The 15,803-nt window shown below is 44.6% G+C and overlaps 1 long non-coding RNA gene across 1 annotated transcript; it reads left to right on the top strand.

Moving 5' to 3' along the window:
• The first annotated feature begins 1,318 nt into the window (after positions 1–1,318).
• Positions 1,319–13,826, top strand: LOC132659290 (uncharacterized). Its single transcript, XR_009599527.1, has 4 exons — positions 1,319–1,556; positions 3,583–6,765; positions 8,791–9,002; positions 10,501–13,826. It is a non-coding gene; the product is annotated as an uncharacterized LOC132659290 (long non-coding RNA).
• Positions 13,827–15,803: the final 1,977 nt, after the last annotated feature.

Below are 15,803 nucleotides of genomic sequence, written 5' to 3'. Positions count from 1 at the left end.
GACCTGATTCTGCTGCTGTGTGTCCAGGTCCTGCTTTGCATCTCACTGGCTCCCCAGGGACCTCGTTCACCCACCTGACTTCCCTGTCCTTATCTTTGAAATGGGAGACATCTTTGCATGCCTGTCTCACAGGGTTGTTATGAAGACTAAATGTATTTGTGGATGTCTTTGGTACCTCAGTGGTTAAGAATCCACCAGTCAACACAAGGGACACGGGTTAAATTCCTGGTCCAGGAAGATCCCAAACGCTGCAGAGCCCATGGGCCACAAGTACTAAGCCTGAGCTCTAGAGCCCACCTGTTGAAACTACTGAGCCTGCGTGCTGCAACTACTGAAGTCTGCAGGCTTAGAGCCCACGCTGTGCAACAAGAGAAGTCAATGCAGTGAGAAGCCCATGCACCACAACAAAGACTCTACAACCAAAATAATAATAATAATAATAAAAGCAATAGTCTTTTAAAAATGTATTTGTAATTCAGGAACTATGTAATATATGTGTATTGCATATGTGTAAATATATGGATACTTACATGTACAGTTAATATATGAATAAAATGTGTATGTATGATTTTTTCTTATCTCTTAGTCATTATCTCATGTGACGATAATGAAAAACTAAGACTTTGAGTTTATGATTTAACTTCCAGGAAGAGTCTACATCAGTGGGTTGGAGGAGGCACAGTAAGAGCATGATGTGAGGACTCAGAGGGTTAAGAATGTTTGGCCTGTGAATTGTCTCTTGTGTTTTTCCAAAATTACATTCCTTGGCATCTAGTTTTTAAAAGATGGCATGTTTCCTCAATGAAAAACTATTGTAAAAAATGGGGTAGAAATCTCAAAAGATGTACCTGAGCCTGTGTCTCCAACATGCTTCCAGAAGCCTGCTGTCTTCCTCTGCTTCTCACCCCTTAGAAAGACAGCAGCTAGTATTCCAGAACTATCTGAAGAAGTACTTATTTTTTTCTAAATTAAGTTCATTTCTCCTCTTCATCCTTGCTTCCCTCCCCTTAGTTCAATTCAGTCGCTCAGTCGTGTCCAACTCTTTGCGACCCTATGAATCACAGCACGCCAGGCCTCCCTGTCCATCACCAACTCCCTCCGGTAGTCAGAATTTAGCTTTTGCTGGCCCAGGGCACTGGGCAGCCCAGCCTGGAGAGGGCCATCCAAGCCCAGGAGTGGGTGTTGCAGGCTGCGCTTATCTGCGGGCAATGTGGCTTGTGAGCAGCTGGGGATCAGGAACCACTAGGGGGCGCCCCTGCTGGGGAGGGTCTGGTCTGATCGCCTTAACCTGGTCTCTGTTCAGCTTTGACTGCGCTTCAGAATCCACCCAGACTCACCGAAGGACGCAGTTATTCCTGAATGAGGTCAGTGCCTGCAGTGAGGTTCCTGGAAGACAGGCCAGAGTTCTGGGCTCCTCTCTCCTGATCAGGCAGTGGAACAAATGCTGAGCTGATATGGATTTCCCGATGATGGAGGGCACTGGGCAGCCCAGCTTGGAGAGGGTCAGCTGAGCTGCAGGAGTGTCTCACGAAAGGGAAAAGCTCACGGGAGTTTCTGTAAGCTCTGCTCTGCTTTGTGGTGATTGTTTTGTTGGTTTAGAATAATATCCACCTCAGTGGGCATCTCTTCCTTGTTTTTCCCTATTTGAATATGACAATATTACATTTGATTTAATAATTTCCTCCTATGCCAAAAAAAAAAAAAAAAAAGAGTTGGTGTAGCTGACTGAGACATTAAAAGAGAAAAAAGTGAATAAGCAGGAGGAAGACTGGTGGTGAATGGGACAGAGAATGAAGATCAAGTTAAGATCCAATGTGCGCTTTTGGAGAAAGACTCTTGTTCTGTGTTTGTAATGTTTGCATTCGCTCAGGTTTCCAAACAACTGGATTTTGGGGGGAGAAGAGGAGCCTCAGCTAACTTCTTTGTAGCTAACACTCAATGCTTTGAAGTCCTTTATTTGGCAGGAATAGTTTGTAAAGTGACTAATACACTATTTTTGGAAGATAAGCCTGGACAGTTTGAAAATATTAAGTTTGAACACAATGTTTATTTTAACCTTGGAACCGTACCTTAAAAACCAGCAGAGTAATAAGATGTTCCTTTGGCTGGTGCCCGCTGAAATTTACAAGGAATTCCAGAAGACACTTGAGCATAGGCAGTTCTACTAGGACAGTTTCATCTCCACCTGGGAGGCCCAGAGACCCTTTCAGGTTTCCCAGGAGGTGGACACTTGTCATAATGACACTGAGATATTACTTGGCCTTAAAAAAAAAATCTCAAATAAATAGTATATTTTCTAACAATGAGTGGAAAGCAGATGCCAATGAGAACCTAGATGTCTTATTCTTAAAGAGATCCATATTAGTTTCTAATAGATTGATGATTTATAGTAAAGCTATAGTAAAGACTATGCACATTAAAAAAAAAAATACTCAATGTGCAGATTTCAGAGTCTGTACTGTTGGCTGGGAGTTATCTTTGGTTCTCCAGGGAGGCACCTTGGACTTCCTCCTGTATTGTATCCTTGCATGGACCAGGGTGCTCACAAGATTCTTTGGTCCATAGCTCCCCGCCCGTCTTCTTCTCTGACTGATGGTCAGTTGCAGAGGATCCCACAGAGGACTCCGAAGCCCTCAGGAATGGCAGAGCACAAAAAAGGAAGCGTCCGGGTCCCTGATTTACTGCATTGATGAGAACTGCCCCCTGACCAGGAACACTTGTTGAGACTTTATACAAATGAAAGAGAAACTTCTGTTGTGTTTGTTTATTGAAGCCATTGGCTTATCAGATTACTATACTTTCCATTATTCTCCAAGCAGCCTTGAGAACTTTCTGGAGCTTGAGAGACAATTCAGAGTCATGTGGGCCATGAGCTTCCACGCTGGTGAGCCCTTCTTTCCTTGGTGTCCTAGCTTGTACCACGGGCCTCCTGAGGACCAACTGCTGGTTCTATCGTTGAAGCTTCCCTTGGTCTCCGACTCCTGTCTGGTTCCTGCTGCTGCTTATTTTCTGCCTATCTTAAAGTGGAGAATGGTTTTTCCCTCAGGCGACCAGAGCTTTTGCTCCAGCATTAGATATTTAGATTGCCAGGGTGTTACAAGTTTTTACAGAGAGGTTTTTCCTTCCCAGTACATTCCCCAGGATATTATTTCCCAAATTGTTCCATGAATCACCAGTTTTAGTTCACACAAGATGTCAATAGATATGTGGGGATAAGAAAGTTTGGGGATAAAGATTTTCCCAAAGATGGTTGGAGAAAAAAGATGAGATGAAAATCAGCATTTTTAAAAATTCAGGAGTAGGCAGAGCTTTTACCATTCTGGTGAGGGGTCAGCACACTTCAGCCCATAGGATAGGTCTTACCTGCTACCTGCTCTTGTAAATAAAGTTTTATTGGCACCTGGCCATGTCCATTCATTCACATATACTCCATGCCTGCTTTACTCTGACAGGCAGAGTTATAACAGAGGCAGAAGGCCTGCAAAACAGAAATTTTTTACTATTTGGCGCTTTAGAGAAAAAAAATGTGTTAACCTCTGCTTGTGTGTCTCTAACAAGAGGAACATGGATTTGTGCTTACAGGTTCACCATAAATCCCTGTTTTCCTTGGATCACCTGTTAACCTCTTGAGAGTGTTCAGTATTCTTGGAGAATGTCATCTGAAGGTCTGAAGGCTTCCATAAGACCCTTCCTCTCTACCTCCAGGTGCAAACTCAGAATTGTTTCTAGGTGTGCAGGAGCCCGTATCCCAGTTTCTTTCGCAGTGAGTTTCTTTTCTAAATCCTCAGGCCCAGGAGTTAGGGTTTGCCTCATTCTCCTCTGAATCCTGGTGTCCCGAATGGCTATGGGATGGAAATTCTGTCCCATTTTTCTCTAAGGTCAGGCCTGCTCGTGCCCTCGCTTCACAAGGGCAGGAGTGTGCCGAGACCTGAGAGAGGACAGGTGGACTGCCCAGCGTGCGCCAGCCCTCCCACTCAGCCAGCTGGCAGGCCTTGTATGGTCACACAGGCCGGCTTCGGCCTCCAGGGAAGGCTCGTTCCCACCCCGGGGCAATGCTAGGTGTGCAAATAGCTCAGGGAAGGATCATTTTAAATCGCCTTTTAAGCCTGATTTGTAAATAATCTAAGACCAAAGACAGAGCAAGTTAAATATTTATTTGAAGATTACGTCTCTAAGGAGGGATTGTTGAAAATTAGTGAGTGCTCTGCCATCCACGCTCTCCCCTCCCCTGCTGGAGGGCATATTATTTTTACGGCTGTGTTTGACAGCCAGAACAAGCCTCTGTAGATTTAGTGGTTGTTTGTAGTGGCATTTATGTGTTTGAATGAGCTGGGCAAACAGGAGGGAGGGGAGTAGGGGTGGTAGTTAATTAACTTTGCGGATCTCTCCTCACACTTCCACACTCTGAGATGCTGCCTGTAAAAGAACCATTCAGTTTTTTACAAAAGAAATCCTTATCACTGCAGATTCAGGATCTTCAGAGGCAAAATCTTGCTTCTGAGCAGAAAATCTCTATGGCTCTCCTTAGCTTTCTTCAGTGAATATCTCTTTTACTTTTTAAACTAGAGAAAGAGAAGTATGAAGAAAGGGCCATACAGGACTATTTCATAATCATGGATGTGCTGCCGATCACTGACGATCATTGAATGGGGCAACAGTGACGTCACGGGTGGGGGCCTCAGGAATAAATGATGCAGTAGGAAGAGGCCATGCTATAGTGTTAGGGCCTGAGGGAAGAGAACTCATGCAGGCTGCTGGTGGGGGAATCAACTTAATTTGGGGCCCTAGAGGCCATGGGGCACTGCCTCCTGGAGGCCTGAAGTGGGAGGGAGGTGGGCTGCAGGCACATTTTCTCTCCTTGCACTGCCGTCTGCCCCCTTCCTCAGTTTCCCCAGCCCTGGGAGGTTGCTGCCTGGAGCTCTTGCTCTTTTTCTGTCTCTTCCCAGGCACCATCACACTTGCTCTTTCCTCCACCCCAAGACGCCTATTCTTCCCCAGAGCCCGATCCTCATCAGGCAGGTAGGGAAGCCCTCTTTATCGTTGTACACACGGTCTTTGCGATGCCTCATTCTCTGCTGGACAAACTCCTACTCTGTGTCCAGATGTCCAGCAGCTCCTGAGAGATGGTTCAGGCTTTTGGGCACTGGTCCCCTCCTTCACTCATTGTCTCTGCAGTCTCAGGGGAGGTATCAGCTTCTTGCTGTTCCAATTTCTGTGTTGCCTTCACATCTCCTGTCTGGCTTCTCAATGCTTCCATCATCTCTGTGTTAATTCCCTGCATTAAACCCCTTTGTGTAGGCGACCTGGACACATTTTCTATTTTCTGTACTTGACCCCTGATTAACTCGGCTCTCAAGGTAGGTCCCCAGGCTTAATTTCTGTTTTGAGATTCAGAGCCATGTATACAATGGCAGTACCTTACAAGTGACTGGCTGAAATGCTGTCATCTCCTACTTAGGGGGTCCTAAGTGCAGTATGTCGACCTTTCCAATTCCTTTCCTCTTTCAGTGTTTGGGGTGTTTGGGGTCAGATTTCAACATTCTCTACAACTCTTTCCTCTGCCTCACCCCTCACATTCAGTGTGGTGCCAGTCCTCTTGTGGACAGTTCCCCAGTGTGTGCATATCCACACCCTTATATGTACTCCCTCCACCCTGCTTGAGGCCCCTATCCTTTCTCTCATTGAAAAGGACTCTGCTGGCCCCTGGGCTTTGGTGTCTCTTCACCTGGAGTCCAGATGTACACTCCTCAAGTGATGATGGTCAGACAATTCCATTCTATCCGCCACGGATGAAATAAAAGTTCAGCCCATCACAACAAAGGCGCTCTCTTGTCACCTCAGCCACTGACACAGCCTGGCTCTCACTATCTCCCAGGCGGACCTTGCATTTCCTGCTTTCACACCCTTCCCGCCTCTCAGAATCCCCTTTCTTCTTATTTCTACCTGTCTCCAAGTCTTGGTCTAATGCCAGCTTCAACCTAGAGCCTCTCCTAATCCTCCTATCTGGAACTAATCTCTTCTTCCTCAATGAGCCCCTGCATTTCTTTGTTCAACTGCTTTGCCTCTTATTGCATTCTGCCTCATAGGGGAGTTACACTGCTTAAGTCACCCCCAAAGGTAAGATTTTTGGATAAGGTGCTTGTTCATATTTAAAGCTCCTCTGAAATAGTTGATTCTCAGTGAAGGCTGTGGGGAAGGTGTGTTACTGCCACTCCATATGTGCACTATGCTACACTTGACTGTGAATTATAGCAATGCTTTCATCTCTCTCTCTGTGTATATTAAAGCTACCTATTTTCTCCATCAGTTTCATTCCTATTTTTCTTGGAAGTAGTACTTGCTTATCTTTTTAACCTGGTTTCCTAAACAGAATCAACAGGCATGAATGATCTAGTACTATTAGAACAATTTTGCCATATGTTTACTTATTTATTGTCTGTCACAGGCACATGTTGTTATGTACTTTAATCCTCTTGAAGAGGGATTCTCTTTATTTTATAGGCAAAACAAAAAACAAAGCAGAAGAAACCCAAGGCTCAGAGACATTAAGGAGTTTTACCAGCATCACATAGCTGATAAGAATTAAGCAAGGACATGAACCCAGCTCTCTGTGTATGCATACTGAATTGCTTCAGTCCCGTCAGGCTCCTCTGCCCTTGGGATTCTGCAGAAAAGAATACTGGAGTGTGTTGCCATGCTCTCTTACAGGGGATCTTCCTGACCCAAGTGTCAAACATGCGTCTCTTACATCTCCTGCAGTAGTAGGTGGGTTCTTTACCACTAGCACCATCTGGGAAGCTAGAACTCAGATCTAAATAATTCAAAATCCTGCATTCTAAAAGGCAGAGACTTTACCCCCATCTTGGGAGAGAATGATGGGTTTGATGGGAAGTGATACAGTTTGCATCCATAGAGCAGATGGCAACTCCTGCCTCTTGTTTGCTCATGTCCCCTGGAACTACCCTTCTGTCTTGGGTTTCCCTGGACACTGGTACGATTGCCCCCCACATCCTTTCTATCCTGGTTTCCTCCAGAGTAACTCAGATTACCTCTGACCTTCCATTTAGCGTCCTCACCAGCTGCAGACACAATGGACCCTGTCCTTACCTCAAGACGGGTACAACTGTCCTAATCCTCAGTAGCTCAATAGATGAATAGTTTGTGCTTACATGAAACCCAGAGGATATGTCAGCCTTTGTCTCCAGGAGATGGGAGGTGGATCTGACCATCAGGAACCATGTGGGCCTCTGATGGTCCAGGGCGTGTGCTGAGCAGTGCATGGTCCAGGGCGTGTGATGAGCAGTGCATGGTCCAGGGCATGTGATGAGCAGTGCATGGTCCAGGGCGTGTGATGAGCAGTGCATGGTCCAGGGCATGTGATGAGCAGTGCATGGTCCAGGGCATGTGATGAGCAGTGCATGGTCCAGGGCATGTGATGAGCAGTGCATGGTCCAGGGCGTGTGATGAGCAGTGCATGGTCCAGGGCATGTGATGAGCAGTGCATGGTCCAGGGCATGTGATGAGCAGTGCATGGTCCAGGGCATGTGATGAGCAGTGCATGGTCCAGGGCGTGTGATGAGCAGTGCATGGTCCAGGGCATGTGATGAGCAGTGCATGGTCCAGGGCATGTGATGAGCAGTGCATGGTCCAGGGCATGTGATGAGCAGTGCATGGTCCAGGGCATGTGATGAGCAGTGCATGGTCCAGGGCGTGTGATGAGCAGTGCATGGTCCAGGGCATGTGATGAGCAGTGCATGGTCCAGGGCATGTGATGAGCAGTGCATGGTCCAGGGCGTGTGATGAGCAGTGCATGGTCCAGGGCATGTGATGAGCAGTGCATGGTCCAGGGCATGTGATGAGCAGTGCATGGTCCAGGGCATGTGATGAGCAGTGCATGGTCCAGGGCGTGTGCTGAGCAGTGCATGGTCCAGGGCGTGTGATGAGCAGTGCATGGTCCAGGGCATGTGATGAGCAGTGCATGGTCCAGGGCATGTGATGAGCAGTGCATGGTCCAGGGCATGTGATGAGCAGTGCATGGTCCAGGGCATGTGATGAGCAGTGCATGGTCCAGGGCATGTGATGAGCAGTGCATGGTCCAGGGCATGTGATGAGCAGTGCATGGTCCAGGGCATGTGATGAGCAGTGCATGGTCCAGGGCATGTGATGAGCAGTGCATGGTCCAGGGCATGTGATGAGCAGTGCATGGTCCAGGGCATGTGATGAGCAGTGCATGGTCCAGGGCATGTGATGAGCAGTGCATGGTCCAGGGCATGTGATGAGCAGTGCATGGTCCAGGGCATGTGATGAGCAGTGGAATTCACACCCAACCTCCACCTAGAGTCTGCGCAGGCTGGAGTGGTTGGCAAATCTTTCCTGGGTCTCCTGCCTGCCAAGTTAATTGACCTTTGGAGCCTGGTGAAAGGTATATCTTTTGGATTAGCTATTTTTCAGGGCTTTTGGATTCTCTCTTGCTTTCTTTCCCTTTTGATTTTTCTTTTCAGAGAGACTCAGCATCTTCATTCATTGCAAGAGCCCAAAGGCATTGAGGCCTGGGTGCCCAGAGGTGCCGAGCTCATTAATAGGAGTCCTGTGCATGAGTATAATAGTGTGAAAACAGTAACAACAGTGAGGTGACTCTCCTTTCTACCTCATTTTAGATAATCCTCACTGTCTTTTTTTCTGTCTCAAGGTTCTGTTGCCTTACTTCCCTGCTACTCTGAGTTTCTATCTCTCCTTTTGCTCTCTGCATGTCTCACTTCTCCCGTTGTCTTTTATCTTCCCTCTTCATAGGCAAAAGGACACAGCTTCTCAGTGTCTGCCTGTCAGACTTCTTGGCCTCGGGCTGAAAATTTTATGTAGTTCTCAGGAGTTCCTGCAAGGCTGGCTTCAAGGAGCCCCTTCACCTCACCCTCCCAGACCACAGAGAGCAGCAAGAATCCTTCCAGGCAGACTAGGTTGGATTGGATTCAGGAGCCTAATTACCACCAGAAAATTAAAGAAAGGTAATAATTGCTTTTAAATACTTAACAAAGGCCAATCTCACCTCGCAGGTTTGTAAATTTGTAGTGAGAACTGATTACAAGGGAGCACTTGTGCTGCCCTCTTTGTGTTTGATTTGCAAACTAGAATGCACACGCCCCATATGCATAATTGGGTCCTCACGGTCTCCGCATCAATGTGGCAATGCAGTAGAAGTTTATTTATCCAATGCTCATTCAAAGAAAAGCTGAATGGAACAAGAAAACTCCCACTTTGCGATGGGATTAGGTACCATGGAGTATTCCTCCCCCTTACTCTTTCAAGGATCTTTTTTTTTTTTTTTTAAGTTTCTAAATCTGCTTGGGAAGAAAAAGTAAATTGCCAGAAGTGAGATTAGTGGGGAATATTGTTCTTAGGACAATAGTGTCTTTATGGCTTGACTGGTATGAGCTCCCCGCTTCAAAAAAATACAAGGGCTGGAGGTGTGGGGGTTCTTAATTGCCTACATCTGATCAACTGGCAGCAAAAAAAGAAGAAGAAAGAAAGAAATCTCATTCAGCTCTGATTTGGCCTGGATCAAGTCCACTTGCTAATCAGAGTTTAATGAGGATGCCACTGGCCCTGTTGTATTTGCCAACGCTCCCACTAAGGTCCCTGGCCTCTGTTTGTGAAGGGAGCACTTTCGTCCCGCCGCCCCACGAAGCAGGATGCAGGCTGAGATGGAAGAGTCCTGGCCCGGAGAAGTTAATTAAGTTTAGGCCCTTGGCATTCCAAGTCACCGGAACCCATGGTGGGAAACCTCACCCACCGCACAAAAGAGACCTCCATGGTGCTCTGAATGACGGTCTGTGGTGGGGGTGGCTGGGCTTCTGCCTACCCTGCTGCCAGCTCTTAACCCCTGGAACCATGTCCCCTCCACTGCACAAACTGAATTGGCTTGCAGGACCCAGGGCTGCCTCGGTGCAGGAGGATCCAGGAAGCACGTGGGCCATCATCCAATGTCACTCGTAGACATGCAGATGCCAGAATCTGCAGAGAATCCACAGACCTGGGAAGGCTCAGATGGAGGGCTGATTTCCTTAAAGTCCTATCCTCTTTGGTTTTTTTAAAAAAACTTATTATATGCAAAAAGTTGACCTTTAGATGAGTAGGATACTGTCTTTTCTGTTTTTAATTATGTGTTCTGTAATCTCTGAGAAGGATCTGCAGAGTCAGGGATCTCTATGGGGATGCTGGAGCATGCCAGCACCTTGGAGACCTGAAACAACTCACAGGGTTCAGGGAGCCCCAGGGTAAAGGGGACACCTCCTCTTTGTTGTGTGTTTGCCTTGATGTCAAGCAAAGGTGTGAGAGCAGTGGAAAGAATGTGAGGTTTAGAGGCTAACAGAGTTGGGTCTGAGTTCTAGGTCTGCCTGAATTCCCTGAGAATTTACTTTGGGCTAAGGATTGAGATAATGTGAGATCATTGCTGTGAGAGTCATCTTCAAGGTCACATGGTAATTGTGCTTGTATTCCCTCTAGACCTACAGTTCTCAAAATCTGGATATCATCTGAGTGCTATAAAGTGCTGGCCGAGGATCATCATTCTTAATAAGCTCCCAGTGATGCTGGTGCTGCCGGATTGTAAGCCACACTTTGAGGCAAAGCCTTGGATTGCTGAGTGTTCTGGCAATGTCTTTTTATTATACCTGAAACCACCTGCATTTGCAATATTGTGGGTAGAATTTATTCTGCTAGGCCTGGTAAGGCCCTGCTAAGTGCTTTTTTTTCTGTCTCTCTCTCATTGAACACCTTCAATGTCCCACGTATTGTGTGGAGCATATTACACATGTCATCCCATTGAATTCCCTCTTTTTCTCATTCAAACTTCCAAACAGGTGCGTGGCCTCTTCACTCAGTTCCTAGTAACCTTTGCTCAAAATGTCACCTTTCCCATGTGGACTTACCCAACCACTCTTTTCCAAATCAAAAAAGTGAAAGTGTTATCACCCAGTCGTGTCTGATTCTTTGTGACACTATGGACTGTAGCCTGCCAGGCTCCTCTGTCCATGGAATTATCCAGGCAAGGATACTGGAGTAGGTAGCCATTCCCTCCTCCAGGGGATCTTTCCAACCCAGGGATTAAACTAAGTTTTCCCACATTGCAGACGGATTCTTTACCGTCTGAGCCACCAAATTAAAGCCCCACACCATTCCTTAGTACATTCTGTCCTCCTTTTCTGTCCAACTCTTTCCTTTCCAAAAAGTGTTTATCACAATTGAATGTGCTATGTATTTCATTTGTCACCTGAATACTCCCAGTAGCATGTAAATTCCACAAACACAGGAATTTCTTTCTTCTGTTCTCTCTCTTCCTCCCTCCCGTTCTGTTGCTGTTCAGTCACTCAGTTGTATCCATCTCTTTGCAACTCAATGAACTGCAGCACGCCAGGTTTCCCTGTCCTTCACTGTCTCCCAGAGTTTGCTCAAACTCATATCACTCAGTTGGTGATGCCATTCAACAATCTCATCCTCTGTCTCCCTCTACTCCTCCTGTCCTCAATCTTTCCCAGCATCAGAGTCTTTCCCAATGAGTTTGATCTTTGTATTGGCTCTTCACATCAGGTAGGCAAAGTATTGGAGTTTCAGCTTCAGCATCAGGCCTTCCAATGAATATTCAGGGTTGATTTTCTTTAGGATTGACTGGTTTGATCTCCTTGCTGTCCACCAATGGTGGATAAGCATTATTATACATTTGTTAAAATCCGCAGAGTATAGAACATTAAGAATGTACCCTAAGGTATGCTATGGACTCTGGGGGAGTATGATATATCAACACAGGCTTATTGATTGCAAAGAATGTACCACTGGGGTTCAGAACGTTAACAGTATGGGAGGTTGCACATGTGTAGGGGAAACGTGGGAACTCTCTACTTTCTGCTCAGTTTTTCTGTGAACCTAAAGCTGTTTTAAAACATAAAGCCTATTAAATTGAAAAAAAAAATCCATAATGAGATACCACCTTATACCTGTTAAGATGGCTACCTCAAAAAAGCTAGAAAATAGCAAGTGTTGATGAGGATGTGGAAAAATCAGAATTCCCATGCACTGGTGGTGGGAATATAAAATGATGAAGTCATAATGGAAAACAGTGTAGCAGTTCCTAAAAAAATTAAACATAGAACTACTATTCCAATAATTCCATTTCTGGATGCATTTCCAAAGGAATTGAAAGCAAAGTCTCAAAGACATACTTGTACACCATGTTTATAGCAGCATTATTCACAGTAGACCAACAGTAGAAGTAACCCAAGTATCCTTCAGTGCTTGAGTAGATAGGCAAAATGTGTCCTATACCTACCATGGAATGTTATTTAGCCTTAAACAGGGAAGAAATTCTGACACATACTACTATGTAGATGAACCATGAGGACATTATGCTTAGTGAAATAAGCCACTCACAAAAGGACAAATAGGCAAGACTTCACTTATATGAAGTATCCAGAGCTGTTAAATTTTAGAGACAGAAAGTAGAATGAAAGCTACCAGGGACTGAGGGAGGAGGAGGTGGGGAGTTATTTAATAGGTATAGTATTTCAGTTTTACAAGACGAAAAAATTTCTGGAGATTGGTTGCACAACAATGTATATATAAACACTGCTGAACTATATGTTTACAAATGATTACATGGTAAATTTTATTTGTGTATTTTACCACAGTTAAAACTTTAAGAAAATTAGGAAAAAAAAAAAAAAAAAAAAAGGAAAGCTCTGCAGCAGAAGAAAGCTGACTGGTTTTGAAAGCTCAGAGGACTCCATTTAAATGAATCAACCTTCATTTGAGTAGAATCCTTGTGCTAAGTCTCTTCAGTCATGTCCGAGTCTTTGCGACCTCATGAACCATAGCTGGCCAGGCTCCTCTGTCCATGGGATTCTCCCTGCAAGAATACTGGAGTGGTTGCTGTGCCTTCCTCCAGGGGATCTTCCCAACCCTAGAACTGAACCCATATCTCTTACGTCTCCTGCATTGGCAGGTGAGTTCTTTACTATAGGTGCCCAGAAGTGAAGTGAAGTGAAGTGAAGTCGCTCAGTCGTGTCCGACTCTTTGTGACCCCACGGACTGACTGTAGCCTACCAGGCACATCAGTCCATGGGATTTTCCAGGCAAGAATACTGGAGTGGGTTGCTATTTCCTTCTCCAGGGGATCTACCCTACCCAGGGATTGAACCCAGATCTCCTGCATTTTAGGCAGACGCTTTACCATCTGAGCCACCAGGGAAGTCCCACAGGGGCCAAGAGTCCTTAGCATTTTAATTTCTAGCAGTTCCATAAAGGTTTTGGGTGGTGGCCACTCTAGTTACGTTAGACTTCTCTAGTCGATTTTTCCAACAATAGTTTTTTCACATATGAATCACTGAGAATGTACTTGAAAAGACAGGCAAAGGCATATCTTGGCCTTGAGGGGATCATAAACTAATGCAGACAGATGCTTGCTTATAGAACGTGATCCTGTTCAGATAAAAGAAGATGCAATTTGAAATCTAGCCTCTAATTCAAGCTTTAAAAAAAAGACACTTGTCATGGTTTTATTTATAGCTTATCTCTCAGTTCCAGCACCTTCCTATCCAAGTTTAAACCAGTCCTTCCACATTCAAAGTGTATGGGGACGATGAATGACATTGACTCATCACCTAGCTCCCTGTGAGATAAACACAGCACAACTAAGTTTCACTAATTTCTAGTCAATGATATAAGCAAGTATCCAGCTTCATTTTGTTATTATGGTGAAATATACATTGTATAAAATTTACCATGTATTATTTTTTTAGATGGTTTTATTCTTCTTGAATAAAATTTGTATATATTTAAGAAAAGCAGCATGATGTTTTGGTATTTGTGCACACTGTGAAATGATTACCATAATCAAACTAATTAACATATGTTACCTCCTATATTACCATTTTCCTTTCATATCATTTTATTTTTTAAAACTTATTTTAAAAAATTTTATTGTAGTATAGTTGATTTATAATATCGTGTTAGTTTCAAGTGTATAGCACAGTGATTCAACTATATATACATAATACACATATATATTATATATTATGAATTGATGCTTTTTAACTATGGTGTTGGAGAAGACTCTTGAGAGTCCCTTGGACTGCAAGAAGATCAAACCAGTCCATCCTAATGAATATTCGTTGGAAGGACTGATGCTGAAGCTGAAACTCCAATACTTTGGCCACCTCATGTGAAGAACTGACTCACTGGAAAAGACCCTGATGGCTGGGAAAGATTGAAGGCAGGAGGAGAAGGGGACCACAGAGGATGAGATGGTTGCATAGCATCACTGACTCAATGGACATGAGTTTGAGCAGGCTCCAGGAGTTGGTGACGGACAAGAGGCCTGGCATGCTGCAGTCCGCGAGGTCACAAAGAGTTGGACACAACTGAGAGATTGAACTGAACTGAATATATATATATATATATATATATACACACACACACATACATATATATGTGTGTATTTGTATATACTTTTTCAGATTCTTTTCTCTTATAGGATATTACAAACTCTGCCATTTTAAGCATTTTTAAGTGTACAGTTCAGTGCCACCAAGATTATTCTCTTTTTTTATACAACCATCATAGCCATCTATTTCCAGAACCTTTTCAACATTTCAAACTAAAACTCTTTACCCATGAAACAATTATTTTCCATTTCTCTCTCCCACCAGCACCTGGTCCAGTATAACTTTTGGGTATATATTGTTACCTGCTTATCAGACTACATCATGTGAAATGCCAGGCTGGATGAAGCACAAGCTGGAATCAAGACTGCTGTGAGAAATATCAACAACCTCAGATATGCAGATGATACCACCCTAATGGCAGAAAGCAAAGAGGAAATAAAGAGCCTCTTAATAAAGGTGAAAGAGGAAAGTGAAAAAGCTGGCTTAAAACTCAGTATTCAAAAAACTAAGATCATGGCATCTGATCCCATCACTTCATGGCCAATAATAGATGGGGCAAAAATGGAAACAGTGGCAGAGATTTTATTTTCTTGGGCTCCAAAATCACTGTGGACAGTGACTACAGCCATGAAAGATCCCTATAGTCAAAGCTATGATTTTCTCAGTAGTCATGTATGGATGTGAGAGTTGGACCATAAAGAAGGCTGAGCACCAAAGAATCAATGCTTTTGAATTGTGGTTTTCTGGAGAAGACTCTTAAGAGTCCCTTGGACAGCAAGGAGATCAAACCAATCAATCCTAAAGGAAATAAATTCTGAATATTCATTTGAAGGATGCTGAAGCTGAAACTCTAGTATTTTGGCCACCTGATGCAAAGAGCTGACTCTTTGGAAAAGACCTTGATGCTGGCAAAGATTGAGGGCAGAAGGAGAAGGTGGAGATGGAGGATGGTGGGATGGCACCATTGACCCAATGGACATGAATTTGAGCAAACTCCAGAAGATAGTGAAGGACAGGGAAGCCTGGCATGCCGCAGTCTATGAGGACAGAAACCTAGCGGGAAACATTCTTTCCTGTTCATCAGAAAATACTATTGATTGTATGATTGTGTTTCATCTTGTTAAATACAGCCTTCTTCTCTCCAATTTCACAGCAACCACCCTGGTTCAGGCTCCAATAAGGACTGTGAAACTAGCCTCCCAACTTGTCTACTTGCTTTCATTCTGAGCTCTTCTCTGTGGTGGTAGTTTAATTGCTCAGTTGTGTCTGACTCTTGTGACTCCATCGACTGTAGCCTGCCAGGCTCCTCAGTCCATGGAATTCTCCAGGCAAGAATACTGGAGTGGGTTGCCATTTTCTTCTCCAGGGCAT

This window comes from Ovis aries, chromosome 2, assembly GCF_016772045.2.
Source record: "Ovis aries strain OAR_USU_Benz2616 breed Rambouillet chromosome 2, ARS-UI_Ramb_v3.0, whole genome shotgun sequence".
Taxonomy (NCBI): domain Eukaryota; kingdom Metazoa; phylum Chordata; class Mammalia; order Artiodactyla; family Bovidae; genus Ovis; species Ovis aries.
This window is presented reverse-complemented; position numbering and strand designations above follow the sequence as displayed.